The sequence below is a fragment of the Pongo abelii genome, chromosome 8, assembly GCF_028885655.2.
Source record: "Pongo abelii isolate AG06213 chromosome 8, NHGRI_mPonAbe1-v2.0_pri, whole genome shotgun sequence".
Lineage (NCBI taxonomy): Eukaryota > Metazoa > Chordata > Mammalia > Primates > Hominidae > Pongo > Pongo abelii.
The window spans coordinates 131,714,678-131,728,952 of NC_071993.2; the positions used below are offsets into that span (position 1 = coordinate 131,714,678).

At 54.7% G+C, this 14,275-nt stretch overlaps 1 protein-coding gene across 1 annotated transcript in view; it reads right to left on the reverse strand.

Moving 5' to 3' along the window:
- Positions 1–14,275, reverse strand: part of FAM53B (family with sequence similarity 53 member B) — an 88,007-nt gene that overhangs the window by 15,392 nt on the left and 58,340 nt on the right. The gene's annotated exons all lie outside the window — the stretch shown is intronic.

The following is a 14,275-nucleotide window of genomic DNA, read 5'->3' on the forward strand; positions in this document are numbered from 1 at the left end:
TGAGAACGCACTAATACACCCATGGAGACAGAACACAGTTTTGTGGTTGCCAGTGGCTGGGAGTGGGGGTGGCTGAAGGGGATGGGGAGTGACTGCTAAGGGGTATGGACTTTCTTTTGAGGTGATAAAAATGTTCTAAAATTGATTGTGGTGATGGCTGTGGAACTCTGTGAATATATTCAAGACCACTAAGTTGTACACCTTAAATGGGTGAACTGTGTGGTATATGAATTATATCTCAATAAAGCTCAAATGTCAAAAGCAAAGTCAGAAAACAAAGAGCAAATTAGTAATAAATATTTGTAACTCATATCACAGGCAAAAATTAATCTCCCTGATATACAATTGAGAAGAAAACGACCAATGACACAATTATTTTATTTTTTATTTTTATTTTTGTTTTTGGAGACAGAGTCTTGCTCTGTCGCCCAGGCTGGAGTGCAGTGGCATGATCTCGGCTCACTGCAACCTCTGCCTCCTGGGTTCAAGCAATTCTCCTGCCTCAGCCTCCCGAGTAGCTGGGAAAACAGGGCCCGCCACCACACCCAGCTAACTTTTTGTATTTTTAGTAGAGACAGGGTTTCACTATATTGGCCAGGCTGGTCTCGAACTCCTGACCTTGTGATCCGCCTCGGCCTCCCAAAGTGCTGGGATTACAGATGTGAGCCACCATGCTCGGCCGACATAATTATTTTAAAAGGGCAAATGAAAAGAACACAGAAAAGGACATAAAAGTAGCCTTTAAATATACAAAAGATGTTCAATTGATTAGAAAAATGCAAACTAAAATGACAGAGAAACCGTTTACCTATCTGGTTGGGAAAATGTCAAATGCTGGACCAGCCTCTACTGAGAGGGGAGTGGCAAACAAACCACCCTGAACGTGGCCCTCTGAGATGCAGGGAGGAAGGGCTCCTACAGCGTTAACCTGGCCACATTCTCCAAGAGGCCAAAGGCACACGACGTGTGACCAAGCAATCCCGACGGGAACAGACCCTGCAGAAGACGGATCTAACATGCCCAAAGGGACTCATGCACTTGAAATTCACAGCTGAAGAAGCCCGGAAGAGTCGGCAGGGGACCCCGCAAAGTGGGCACATCTGTGCAGTGGAACACCATGCAGCCAGAAAAAGGGCATGAGAACACCTCCAGGGTTTACTATTCAAGAGAACAAGGTACAGCAAGATATGTACTGCATGCTATTATCTCCTTTGTTATAGTAAGAATTGAAATTTCTATTTGCTTGTATTGTAAAAAGGAGCACAAGAAACTAGTGGTCTGTCTGAGGGCATGGGGGATGGAAGAGATGGGGCAAGAGTTTACTCTGTATGTTGTTTTAATTTTCGAACACGTGAATGTACTATCCGAAAACGAAATGCCACGTCTATCTGTGTGTGTGTGTATTTATCTTAAGAGCAGAGAACACACTAAGTTAGAAAAGGCCAAAATCCTATTCACATGATCACTTGTTTTCCCAGCTAGAATCCCCACCCCATCTCCATATTAAAATCTCTCAGTGTTTCTCTACCAAAGTTCTTTTCTTTCCTTTTCTCTTTATTGGTAGCAACAAAGCGTATGCATTTTTTTTAATGGCACTTTGCAAAATTTGTGGACAAAAAACCTCTACCAGCCCCAGGTTCCTGCACTTAATAATCACCAAATTAAATCTGAGTTTCACACAATGGGGACATGCAAACATCAGGAGGGGCCGACCCCTGAACAGCCAGTGAGCCACCCTGTGCCAGACGCCTGCATGTGGGTGGTTAGCTGGGTGGCTTTTCACATGGCTGGTAGGTGCTTTCACAGAACAACAGGAAGAGGGAGATCCCAGGAAAACACTCACTGTTTTGCTGTTACAGAGGTTCAGGTGGCCCCCTGCCCGCCCACCCTGGGGCTGCTTTGCGCCTGCAGCCTTAGCTGCACCTGCCTTGTCCACAAAGGCCCACGTTAGCCACTGGGGGCAGCTGCCAGGCCGGGCCCCATCCTGCGGAGGTTAGAGGAGGAGGCTGCCTGTTTGTCACTAATGGTTCTGGGTGAGGAATGGCCTCTCGTGTCTGTGAGCAGCCTCGGTGGCCGCAGGACACACAGAACACGGACGCCTGGGCCAGGTGTCTGCAGTTCTGATGTTTGTGAAGCTGGAGCCCCGCTTCCACCAGCCGTGTTTTCACACCCACCAAGCAGAAGAGATGCAGAGGCAGAGTTCAGAGTCAGATGCAGCTAGATTTCCTCTCGATTTGGGGGGAGCGAGACTTCTTTCCTCCCAACATCGAAACAGAAGTCATAAGGAGAAGGCAGGCAAGCGTTGCAGAAACACAACTGATTTATCTGCCCAAAGAGGCCTCAGCACAGAAAACTCCAGAAGCAAGCAGTCACCACAACCCTCCAGAGGCTGTCCTTTCTGACTGACAAAATGCTCCCTGCTCCCACTCGAGAGGGCCCCCTTGGAAATGGGGTCTAAATGCATCTCTGGGGACCTCCATCTCTCCTCCATTCTGAGCAGGGGCTGGGTCACCCTTGCTGGTGCTGGGCCTCACAGGGTCCGCAGGTGGCAGGAGACAACCAGACATGTCATGAGGCAGCGCGGGTCCAGGACGTACCTGGCAGGACGCGGGTGCCTGGCTTTGGCTCCAGCCGCCTTGTGCTGGGCATGCCCTGGGGAAGTCTTGCTTGCTCTGGGCCCATCTGCACAATGAGGATCTTCAGCATGAGCCCCAGGTGTCCCTGCCCTACCCTGCAAAGCCACTGCACCGAGACTAGCTTCGATGCAACTTGCGACCGGGCACCAAATCCAACTCAGACCTGTACTGCTGACCACAGTGGCCCTAATGGCCACCTATAGGCCAGATCCCATCTTGAGCTCCAGACCCAATGGGCATGTCCCTGTTGATGTCCCACGGTCCTCTCAGCTCAACGTGTCTCAAACCTGATCCAGCACCTTCCTCCCCAAGCTCTCAGAATAAAAAGCAAACACCTCACTCCAGGGCTAAAGGCCTGGCATCTCCAGGCCAATCTCACTCATACTCTCCCTGCCTACTCAGGCGCCCCTGGACACATGGAGCCCCTCCCATGGAGTGCCCTCCATAGGCCAGGATCACCCGCTTCCTAAACCTCTCTCTCCCGAAAGACTCTTCCTCCCATTGCACAGCCCAGCTGAAACAGCCACCGCAGCCCTATCAAAGCCTCCGTGGAGGCTCTCTGTCCAGGCAGAGGAACTTCACTCTCCATCCTGGAGCCCCCCACACCCAGGAGCTGGTGCCCTCCCTGTCTGAGTGCCTCTGTGTGCTGCATCCCTGATGCCTGGGAAAACAGGGTCAGGTGGCTGAATGAAGGACTGAAATGATGATCCATTTGGGGTGGGATCCTGCCTCTCAACACTAGGACCGGGCCTGGCGCCGTGGTTCACACCTGTAATCCCAGCACTTTGGGAAGCCGAGGCAGGCGGATCACGAGGTCAGGAGATTGAGACCATCCTGGCTAACACGGTGAAACCCCGTCTCTACTAAAAAACACAAAAAAAGTAGCAGGGCGTGGTGGCAGGCACCCGTAGTCCCAGCTACTTGAGAGGCTGAGGCAGGAAAATGCCATGAACCCGGGAGGCGGAGCTTGCAGTGAGCCGAGATTGTGCCACTGCACTCCAGCACTCCAGCCTGGGTGACAGAGAGAGACTCCACCTCAAAAACAAAACAAAACAAAACATTAGGACTTCCTTGGGCATGTTACGCAATCTGAGTTTCTCTTTTCCCATCTGTAAAATGGGGAAATAAAACTGCCCTAGAGTGGGAGGGGCTGCATGGAGTTGAAATGAGATCACAAGCAGCTCAGGGCTCAGAGGGGTTTGAACAGCACCTGATGGTGCCAGCTGCACCACGACAGAGGGAGTGGCCCATGTTGCCCACGAGCAGCCCCAGGCAGATGCTGCACAAGGAGAACCACTGACCACCTCACCCCACCCACAGTCCATGAAAGCAGAGATCCCAGGCATGCTGGGGACAGGGGAGGCCATGCTAGCCCTCGCTGGCTACTGGAGCCCTTCAGGGGCGAGGACAAGGCGGCAGACCAGCAAGGCTTGGCCAGCACGTCCCAGCACGTCCAGCAGGGAAGCTGGCCATGGACATGCCCGCTGGTGGTGGGTGTGGCAGGGCAGGACATTCCTGGGCACATTCTGCTCCTCTGGGCTCAGCTGGCCCCACCTGCAGCGCCAGTAGTGAGTGGTGGGGACAAAGTGTGTGGGGCCCTGGTGTTCCCTGAGCCCCAGAGGACCTGCTGGAGACTGCATTTGCTAAGGCTTTTCTCACCTGGAGGCAAACCAAACACTTGCTTAGCTATTGGGTGGAGATGTGGGGAGACTCATCCCAGACCTACCCACCAGGGACCCTTCCTGGGGTGGCTCAGCCTCTTGCCTATATAAGTCCCGTCCCTCTAACCCAATGTGACGCCTGACAGGGAGCCCCTAGTTCAGGGCTTCTGGACCACAGGGATTCAGGCGTGGGCCATGGCGGGTGGGGTTCTGTATTTTCTACCAGGACTGGGCCAGACCCACCCCAGCTGGAGGTCAGGATTCTGTGCCAGGTTCAGGCACTCAGGAAATCTTTCCTTAAAGGGTACTGGAGGTGCCAGGAGATCTCCAAGAGGGCTGAAGACAGGGCCCATCCTCAGCAGTGGGCATGCAGCCTGGGGCATGCTGTTTGCCACCAAACAGATACAGAAATAGAAAATCTGCCCTGTCTAGCTGAGTGGCCTTGGGCGGGTCATGGTGGGCATCACGAGGCAGACCTCTCGAAGTGGCTGTGCAGGCTGGATCAGGAGGGGTCCTGGGAAGGCCCAGCTCAAGGCCCAGGGTGCTTGGCAGGTGGGGCTCCCACTCGGAGGCCCAACTCAGGCTCCTGAAGGGTTGGCCGGGGTGGGTCTCTGTTCTTTTGACTTTCCCAGGGACACACCTCAACATAACTATGAATTTCCTGATAGGCTTTTTCCCCCCACTTTCTATATTTTCTCCTTTTGTTCATTACTGTTTAAATGCTTGGCAGAATATACAAACACAGTGCCCGCATCCCAGAGTACCTAGCTGCGTCTGAGTGAAAGTGCTGGAGACAGATGCCTGGGGCGGGCACAAGGGGATCTCTCACCTCCATCAGCTCATCATCCAGGCACAAGGGACAGGCTCTGCCAGCCTCCTGTTTACACCTGGAGAGACAGAGGTTGGTTTGGGCAAACTCCCACCGAGAGGCAGTGGCAGGGCCAGGTTCAAATCGGATCCGTCTGTTCAAAGCCTGCACCCACCCTTAACCACCACGCTTCACCCCACTGCTACCATAAAACACCAGAATTCAGGACAGCAGAAAATCACTTTCTACCCCTAGGAACCCCCAGCAAGCCTTGCCTGCTGCTTGGTAAAAATTCCCAACTACAAGGCTGAAGGCCCTTGGGCAGAGCCACCCCAACAACTGGAGCAGCAAAGAAGGCAATTCAGGGAGCCCTGACGGCTGCCCCTTGCTACAGGTGCATTCTCGGGTGCAACCCCTGAGCCTGTCTGTGAGTGTGAGGAGCAGCACAGCCTCGGGCCCTCCACGCCTCTCCGGCCAGCACCCTCAGCCTGCACAGCTCGCACGGCAGGCTGGGGAGGGATCGTGTTCCTGAGCAGCCAAGCTTTGGCCCAGAAAAGGGCAGGCAGTGGCTGGGATAACAAGGGGAGTAGGGGGGCACATCAAGATGGCCCCTGAAGAATGTGCAGGGCTTGGAGCCGCCGTAAATCATTCTTAAATCCACATGTTTCTTCCTGTGCAGAAAACCAACCCAAAGGTGGAGATGCCATAAATCCCACCAGTCCGTCATCCCCTAGAATCTTGTCTTGTCCTGGGAACAAAGGCAGGGCATTTCTGGAGGTTCGTTCTGGTGTCCTAGCAGCTGCAGAGCCTCGAATGATGGCAGAGCTAATGTTTACTAAGAATTCACCCTGAGCTCCATGGATCGTCCCACTAAACCCTCACCTCAGCCTTGGGAGGGGCGCTACTGTCGTAAGAGGTTTGGTGAGGCCACACACAGAATGAGTGGGGAGGATCTGAGCACCAGCAGTCTGAACCTGGGATCAAGCACTGACCACCATGCAGTACGGCCCCGAGCGCAAGATGAGAGGAGGAGGAAAAAGACAGGCCTCCCTGCGGCAGAGCAGAGTGAGGCAACAGCCTGGCAAAGGCCGTGGAGGGCACGCCCCGCTGACCCCATACTAAGAAGAGCCCTCAGCCGGATGGGAGGAAGGGACAGAGGCTGTGGGTATTTTACTTTCTTCTGGAGCATACCCCGCCTAGATGATAAATGATGTGTGTGGGAGAGGCTGAAAGCACCCAGAAGACAAAACCAGTAAGACAAAACAGGAAGAAACCAGCACAGTGCCCAGAGCAGACACCCTCGGGGGCTGTCCAGAGTCCCAGGCAGCCTCCGAGGGACCCTGACTGGCTCTCATCCAGTTCCTTCTCTTAAAGGTAAATGCTCACACGTCACACACATACCTCTTCCTCGCTATGCTGGATTCACTTCAAGATGTTGCAATTTCTACAGTGACCAATAATGCTGGGGCCAGTTTAACTCTGAGCCCCCAGTGACCCTTCCAGTGCAGATGGGAAGTGTGAGCTGTGGTGGAGTAGTGAGAACGCTACCCCAAGACCAGCTTCAGGGCAGGGCCCCAGCCTCTGGCTGAGACCACCACTGGCTCAGCCCAAGTTAGGAGATGAGCTGACTCTGTCCTGGCACCAACGTCTGGTGCTTCAGAGAAAGCACAGAACCCATTGGGGAGGTGCCTCTCCTTCTATCAGCAAGTGGCTACCACAAAAAGGAACTGCCAGACACCATGTGTCATCACTGAGGCCCATGTTCACTAGAAAAGGGGAGCCGAGAGTCACAGGGAACTCAGAGATAAGATTCTAAAATCCTCGAGGGGGCCACCACTATGGCCGTAGGGGAAAAGCACCCCCAACCCCCAACACACTGGATCTGCCGTGCCTGCAAGAGGCCCCTTCCTTGGGAGCCAGAGAGGAGAGGAGCCCCTTCTTGACCCTCTGTCCCAGGTGTCGACAGGTGGGTCTTATTAAGATGGCAAGCGCTGATAAGACTTACAGGTCCCATGAACTAGACCCTAACTATGTGCTGGGCACTGCAAAAGGAACTTGGCACACCGTGACTTGCTGGTTCCTCCAGAACCCCCAGGAGGCCTGTGCCAGTGATATTTTATAGTTGAGGAAACAGAGGCCTAGAGAGGCTGAGGAGCCTGCTAAGGTCACCCAGCTGGAGAGCCGGAAGCCTAAAGCAGGTGCACAACTGAACAAATGGTGTGCGTGCATACGCGTGTGCATACATGCCCACCCTGAGAACGTGAGTGTTCCTCGAGGAAGAACAAGCCATCGGAGCCCTAACTGAAAGTCACCACAACTGCAGTCAGTGGCTGTGCCGGGCAGGCTCAGGTCACAGGGCGGCCGCTTCTGTCTCCCATCCTCAAGAAGAGTAGCCCTCCCTGCTGAGAGGCTTTACGGGCAGTCTGCCATGCCAGCAGGTCCTAGAGATCTTAACAAAGGCACGGGCTCCAGGGAAGGAGAGGACAGCCAGAGCGCCATGCATGTGAACACGTCCACAGTGACGGGTCTCACTCTCACACCAATGCCTCTCCAATGGTTGTGACAAAAGCAAGCCAGCTTCAAGGGTGGGGCAGTGAAGGCAGTGACTTTGCCAAAACAGAAGGGCAGCCCGGCATAGCCCAGATGTCGCCTTCTCAAGCCTGACGACTCCGATCTGCAGAACCTGCCCAGTGGCCCAACAGGCAGATGGGTGCTCAGGCTGGCTTGCAGGCGTCCCGCTCCGCCACAGCAGCCAGAATGGTTAACATCCTTCGGCAGCAATGTCCCTGAGTGAACACGGAACCTGAAATCCCTGTGAGTTAGGATCCCTGAGACACGGGCACATGCAACTGCCGATCACAGAAGCTTTAAGACAGTGACTCCAGGCAGAAAGGGTGGCCTTCTCTTCTTATGCACTAGAATTGGTTCTCATTGTAAAATTAAATATAAGCCAAGAATTGTCCCCATAACTGTTCCTGCAGGGTGGAGGTCGGTCTAGGAGAAACCTCTTGAAGCTGCAGCACACGGCTCTCTGGCAGTCCAGCAAGACTGCCTTTCTCCTCTCCGTATTACGTGCACTCCTCTCCTTCCTTCTTTCATCTCTACCACTGTCTCCTCTAAGTGAGACCCCACAGTGTTTTCATGAAAGCAAGAAAAACGGACATTCCTGACGGTATTGTGGGACCTGTCGAGGCAGAATCGCTCACATATGCCTTTTTTCTCACTGTTAGCTTGCGATGATCTTAAAGAAAGAAGAGAAAGAGCACGAAAAGGACACACAAAACACAAACAAAAATGTCTCTTCCTCGATAGCCGACAGGAAATAAAGCTCTCTGTCTCTGGAGAGAAACATCAATTGTTGGAACGCTCAGGTTAAGGGAGAATCACAGAATCAAGGATCGCACTCACCCAGCTCAAAGCAAGAAAGCAACTTCCAACTGATTGAGGGAAAAAAAATTAATTGCAGCTTTAGAAAAATCTCTTCTGTGAGGCTGGGCTGTGGGGCCATTGAAGCCCAGGCGGCTCGGCAGGGCCCTCAGCAGTTCTCCCTATTCACGACGCGCAGGTGGCTGATAAATTTCCCAGGGTTTCTCGGCGCGGTGATTGCGCCTGGCTCTTTCAGCGCGGCTGCAGGAATCTATACAGGTCCACTTAAATCAGTCTGAAGCTGTGAAAGGCTCCATCACTCGCCGCCTGGGCCCGGCCGCCCAAACAGAGCCCCGGGAGGGCTAGCGGGGGAGGGTGCAGGGCTGGGAGGACAGTGCCAATTAAAAATCTGAGCCTGTGGGCCTTTCTCTCTCTGGTTTTCATTCCTATAGCTACATTGTGTCCACTGGCAGCGGATTCCAAAGGCGAAGAGGCTGCATTCATGGCCCGGAGCTTTAGAGCCGCCATCCCGAACCAGGCTAATTAAAAACGTGATTTCTCCCCCAGGGCTGCCCCGCGGAGCAGTGAGGATGGAAGGCTCAGAAGATGAGGCGCAACTGTGCACGCTGGGCGGCTCCTGGAGTGGCTGGCAGGCTAGGAAGACAGGGCCTTTTCTGACCACCGCCCCATCCTCAGAGAGACACAGGGCATCCAGAGGTTGGAGATGCCCATCTGCACATGGCATCTGCCCCCAGAAAAGGCTGGTCCCTTGGGTCTCTGGAACATTCTAGTGTTTCCTACTCATGCCAGGGGCCTCCACACCTGCTCGGGAAGAAAGGGCAAAACTGGCAGGGTTGGGGAGGGTCATCTCACATAGCCTTGCTCCAACAAGGATGTGACTCAGGTAAATTCACCACCCAGTGCCTGCTCCCAGGACACCTGGTGGGCCACAAGCCACCAGGCCTTGAGCTGCTTATAGTTGGGGGAAGAGGGTACCCAGGCCTGGCCACTTGGCAGCTATTTGTCTACCGCCTGGTCACTTGGCCCCTCCGAGCCTGCCTCCTCAATTGGAAAATGCCGATAAGGAGAGCTAGTTCACCGAGTTAGCTGGGCTAGCACAGTCATGGCACACAGCCCTTACCCAGTGACAGCTAAGACCGCAACTCATAGCACTACCAGTGGCTACAGCCCCTTTACGTCCTCTGCCAGCAAACCAAGGAGCTTTGGCTCTGCAAAGGCCAATTAGAACCCCCAGAGACGGGACTGGGGCTGCTCACTGCCCGCCCTCCTTCCTTCTTTCCCTTTAGAATTCCAGGACAGCTCCTAGCCTAGAAATGGATGAAGATGTGGGTGGCAACTCTGTTCTTTCAGTGAAATGCACATCACTTCTGGCTGACCTGCCTGGCATTCAGCAACCCTTCTCCAAATTACCAGGGTTTCCTCCTGGCAGGAACAGCTCAGAAATGTACCACTCAAAGGGTTTTGCCACTGAGGGAGGCCTGAGAGGTGACCTTCCTGGGGTGCTCAGAGAAGCTTGGGATGTCAGTTTCCCAGATGGCTGTGGGTAGGGGACCTGAGAGGGCAGATGGGTCCGGGGGGTGGCAGCAGGGATGGGCATGGGGGAGGGAAGCCGAAGAGAGCCATTTGGGCTGGCTTTTCCAGCCAGAGCCTGCTCTGACAGGTAGGCTGGGAGATGGAAGGGGACGGCGCATCAATCCCTCTGCTGCAGGACTCGGTGCTGCGAGAACATCTGTCCCTAAGTGGGTGATGGTGGCCCCTCCACATCCAGAGTTCTGAGGGGCCTGCCTCTTGCTCTCCCCCTGAATGTCAGGGGGAGGAGCCACGTGACTGTCACCTGCAGGGCTGAAGCCAGGCCACAAGGCAAAGGCACCCAGCAGAGGTCACCTTGGGGACCGCAGCAAAGTCATGACCAGGTTCAGCCTCAAGCAAGGGCCCAGGGTACCTGTTGCCACAAGGAGCTGGCCAGAGCCCTCGGCATAGGATGGGGCAGCCGGGGCAACTCAGGCCCTCCCTGGAGGCCTCAGGCGCAGAGTGGGCCCTGCCATCACCGCTATTCTGTGGTAAGACCGCCTATCTGCTCTCTCAGCCTCTTCCTCAAGACAGTAACTGGGAAAATACCTTCTTCTCTTTAATTTTTTAAAATTGAAAATGGAGAACAGTAATAATTGAGAGCAATAATAAAAATAACACTAATTCTGAGTGCCCCCTCAGGCCCTGCTGAGAGATGCAAAATCTTAGCCCCTGAGACAGGCTCTAGGGGCCCAAGATGGGCCCACGCCGGCAGCATTCCCCACCCCACCCCCATTCCACCCACAGCCTTCCCAGCCTCTGCTGAAGGCAGACAGGTGAGGGTAAATTGAGTAGGGATTTTGCCAGGCAGTTGCTAAGATCACTCCAAGAATCCTGAAATCCTGATTAATGGGCAAGATGGCTCTGTGCTTTGGCAGTGGGTCTCAGGCGCCTTTTCTTATGGAAAGCAGCGACGCACACTGTTGGCGGCTGTCTGGCATAACGCCTGCTTGCCTGGCCTCATTCGAGGGGCTCAGGAGACCCCAGCATCACCCGGGAGCTGGCAGAAGTGCGCCAAGAAACCATCATGTGACCATCCTTCCCAGCTCCTGGGGACTTGGACTCAGGGATAGCCAGGATGGAAAACGTGGGGCCAATAAAGGTAAACAGCCTGTCCCAGGGGGCAGCAGGCCTCTGTGTCTACAGGTAACAGGATGCCCTGCCGCCCAGCTCCACCCCACACTGCATGGCATTTGAGCTGAGTGGGCACCGAGAAGGTGCGTCTCCTTTGCCGCTGCCCAATTCAGAAGGATCAGCTTTCCTGTCTTGAGGCCAAACAGGTAACAGGGCCTCAGGGACTGCGGCCACCAGGGAGGTCAAGGCCTTTCACTCCAGTCAGTGGTTCTCGACCACAGCAATGTTGCCCCCAGCTGAGGACCACTTGTCATGACTAGCGGAGGGGGAACAATGAGCATCTAGCGGATGGAGTCAGGGATCCTCCCATGAAGGACAGCTCTCCACAGACCCCATGTCACTCCACATCACAGCGTGTCTCCCTCTGATTGCCTGTGTGAGTGCAGCTCGCTTTCTTTAGGCATTTGCTATGTGCCTTCAAGAATGTTTCCATCGTGGCTTCAATGCAGATGGGCTATGTCTGTTCTGGCCCCGCAATGGGCTCAAACATCTTCCCCAGGCCTCTAATGCCTGACAGGAGAGAGGAGGGGAAACATGCCATTCTCCAGTCAAGCGTGTAAGGAATCCCAGAACAAACGGAACCGTTTTGTTAGCATCTACCGCAGGCCAAGGCCCTCCCATTGCTGTGCCGGCGCCTTCTGTTTCCTCCCTGGTCTTTTTGCTCCCAGCCCGGAGCCTCTGGAATACACGAGACGAGGTTCCCGATAGGTGCAGGGCTTTACGGGTCCCTCCGTATCCCTGCCCTCCAGCTCAGATGGCCACCCTGTGACGCTCTTTCGCCCAGTCTCCTCCTGCTGCTGGGAGACCTGGCCTCCACCCAACCCCCTTATGTGAACTCTGACTTCCCTTCTTATCTAACTCATGAGCCTGCAATACTGGGGTGATTCATCCCATTACTTTAAGGGGAGGCTGGAAGCAGCCATGATGGATGCCAGGGAGTCTGGGAAAACTGCTGGCATCTCTTGCCCACTGCAGAAGCACCCAAGGCAAGCAAAGAGGCAAATGTGGGTGTATGGGTGTCGACCTCTCCAGGTTCTAAGTGAGGCCCCATCCATGGAATCTCACACAGCCAGCCTCCTGGCCGGCCCATTCCTGGGCACCAAGCCCTCCCTTGGCAGACCCTGCACCAGGCGATGGGAACTGGGAGCAGAAGGAGAACAGCCTTCACCTCAGAGGAGCCCACACTCAGTGAAGAGGCAGGACTGGTGAGCAGCACATACTGGGAAGGGACGCAGAGCGAGGCATCGGGGCCACATGTGCTGATGGTCAGGCTGTGCTGGGCCCTCTGCCAAGCACATGGGAAAATATCATCTCATTTAATGTGTTATCACTGCCCTGAAGCTCTCAAGTTTATTACTAGACCCATTTCATAAATGGGGACTCTGAGCCTAAGTGACTTTAATGAACAGCGCAGAAAGCCACTGCAAATCTCCCTGTCTCTGAGGAGCAGCCCTGAGACTCCAGGCCTCAGGTGTTTCTCTTGCTCATAAACCCCACGCCCCAAGCTAGGACAATCAGATTTTTCAGGGTCTCAAGCAGAGTGTTGATCTGTACATTTTGAAGTTCCAAAGGAACTGGAAGCTCCCTGTAGACAGACAGGCAAGAGAAGAAAGGGAAAGCTGTCGCCGAGACCCCACCACATGCGGGAGCTTTCCATTAGCAGGACTGTCCTCAGAACACGTGTGAGCAGAGATGCATGTCACTAACGCACTCGTGTGGCAGCTGAGGCTCAGGGAGGAAGGTATGTGTCCAGTGTCACAGCTAGGAAGCAGCAGAGGGCAGGGAAGGCCTGTACCCTTCCCATGTCACCCACGGGGTAGGGGGGCTATGTCTCCCTCGGGGTCACCCCCTCCCCCAGGGCACCTCACTGAAGTGTTGAGGGCAGACCCAAGACGGCTGCTTGAGATGAGCCAAGGAAAATGTATTCGGCTTCACCAGACACAGGAGGAGCTTCATAGCTCAAGGGATGACCCTGGCCTGTGGTCACTGTTTCCTACAAAGCCCAGAACAGCCCCGTGTGCATGAAGCAGGTCAGTAGCCACATGGAGCTATCAGCCAGCAGAGGGCTCAGGGTGGAGCCAGGGATGGGAAAGGAAGTGGGTGTGGGCACGGGGAGAGTCAACAGGAAATGCACTGGGGACACCATGGGGCTGGCTGAGGCCTCACCACCCCCAGACTTCTGCATTCTTGGTTCTTCCTAGGATGCTGAAAATCTGCGTGGCCCTGCAGGGCACAATGGCACGCCCTGCCTCCTCCAGAAAACCCTCTCTCTGGGAACACCGCAGCAGCCAAGCTTCTGGGAGGAAACCAAGACACATCGAGGCTCCAAGGCTCTGGGAGCGTCTGTTGGAAAACCCCACGCTCAAGACCACAGGCCTGGGCATGGCAGATGGCCAAGCCTTGGGTAGGAAACCTCCAGGATGGAGAGGGACAGATGGGCAGTGGGTGCCTCCAGCCCAACGTGCCTGGTGCCCACGAGCCTGCAGTCTCCATGGAGGGGAAGGTCTGGGACGCTGGGGGAGGATGGGCTGCGGCCTGCTGTGTCCTGGCCTGGCTCTCCACCACCTGCCATAACATCATCACACATCTCCCCCCTCCTTGGGAGCCTCCCCCATCTGTAAAATGGCAATAATGACCTCGTCCTGCCTGCCTCATAGGAATGCCATGAGACCTCAAGAATAATTGCCACGGGACTTCACAAGGGAGAACCCACTAGAAATGCAACAGCAGAGCCCTCCACCATGCCCTCACAATGGGCCAGGCACTGTGCGTGCACCAACAACAAGCCCCTAAAGGTGCTCTTTTTTGCTTTGCAGATGAGCAAACAGGCTCAGAAAGGTTAAGTAACTTGCCCAAGGTCCTACAGATGAAACAGAACTCAGACCTAGTCCACCTGTCCTGCCTGTTCCGGGCTCCTCTTGCTGCTAAGGGGTCTGGCCAGGATTAGTAATTGTGGGAAGCCACCCTGAGAAGAGAAAGCACCGTCCCAGCCCTTAAGGAATGTGCAGCGTCACTGGAGAGACTGGTGGTGGAAAGTGCTTGCCACAACAAGCGAGCCACTTGCGGGAGGCAGGATGGAA